This window comes from Mandrillus leucophaeus, unplaced genomic scaffold (assembly GCF_000951045.1).
Source record: "Mandrillus leucophaeus isolate KB7577 unplaced genomic scaffold, Mleu.le_1.0 Scaffold1303, whole genome shotgun sequence".
Taxonomy (NCBI): domain Eukaryota; kingdom Metazoa; phylum Chordata; class Mammalia; order Primates; family Cercopithecidae; genus Mandrillus; species Mandrillus leucophaeus.
The window spans coordinates 20,900-22,391 of record NW_012101259.1 but is presented as its reverse complement, the minus strand read 5'-3'; positions in this window follow the sequence as shown (position 1 = coordinate 22,391).

Below are 1,492 nucleotides of genomic sequence, written 5' to 3'. Positions count from 1 at the left end.
GTGATGGTCAGGCCATTGTTACACTGTAACAATTGGGCCAGGTATGGTGACTCACTTCTGTAATCCCAGCACTCTGGGAGGCCGAGACAGGTAGATCACCTCAGGTCAGGAGTTCGAGACCAGCCTGGCCAACGTGGCGAAATCCCATCCCAAAATATTACAACCCAATATTTTGTAAATATACAAAAATTAGCTGGGTCTGGTTGGACACACCTATAATCTCAGCTACTCAGGAGGCTGAGGCAGGAGAATCTCTTCAACCTGGGAGACGGAGGTTGCAGTGAGCCGAAATCGTGCCACTGTCCTCCAGCCTGAGTGACAGAGCAAAACTCTGTCTCAAAACAAAAACAAATAAAATAAAATAAAAATAAAGTTACAATTAATGGGTCTCAGTGGGCCCATGGGAAAGGCAGTCTCTTGATAGATAGAAACATGTGAAGGCAGTGATCAGCAGCTTCCCGATAAGATCTCAGGAGTTGGGCAAATGGGCAGAGTATGCACGCAGAGTAACGGAAAATGGCAGAATCAGGGGAGAAGAGATGCAATCCCCCAGAAGCATGCCAATGTATAAAAGCCCAAGTGAAAGGGTGAATGGTGCATTTGATCTCTCAAGTTGCCCAGCTGGCTTTCTTCCCAGTGTACTTTATTTCCTTTCACTCCTAATCTCAAACTTGTCTCAGTTTCTTTCTCTGCCTTATGCCTGTCCGTCAAATTCTTTATTCTGAGGAGGCAAGAATTGAGGTTGCTGCAGACCTGGACGGAGTTGCCACTGCTAACAGGCTCACCTCATTTGTATCCACTGCCCTTCATTTTCTGATGTTCACTGTTTTGAAAACTGTCATTGCATGTATTTTGTCTGGCTCTATTGTTTCAAGCAGGAGGTAAGTCTTGTCCTTGTTGCTGCACCTTGGCTGCCAGCAGAAGTGCTTTCCCCTAACTTATACACATGTACTTTACTCTTCTTTTTCTCATTTCTTGAGATAGAAGCTTAGTTGGCTCAGTAATTATTCAAACTTTTGCCTTAACTTTTTTGGGGGAGGAGATAAACCAATTTTATTTTCTATTATGTTATACAAAAATCTAGAAATAATGGATTTTTACAGAAAAACAAATGATAACAAATGACAGTGCAAAAGAAATTATTTAAATTTGCTATTTTTTCCCCATGATATTAGGATAATCATTTCAAAGTACATGTATCTGGCTTCAGAGTAGGATTGGTTCACTGGCTAACACCTGCCATAATACTACAGCTTTCAGTGTTTGTCTACTTTCCTGGTTCTTGACAAAACTTTTGAGGTCTTCAAGAAAAGTAATGTACTCCTGTTGCTCCAGGGCTGTGCTGAGCTCCACTAACTCATCTGAAAAGTGTTGTCCACCCCCTGGTCCACAAGGAAATCCACTAGATGGTCGTATAAGGCTCAGTCCAGGGAATCTGTGTTGAGTGTATTATTAACGTCCTTCCATTCAGACTCGCCAGTGGACTGAAAGC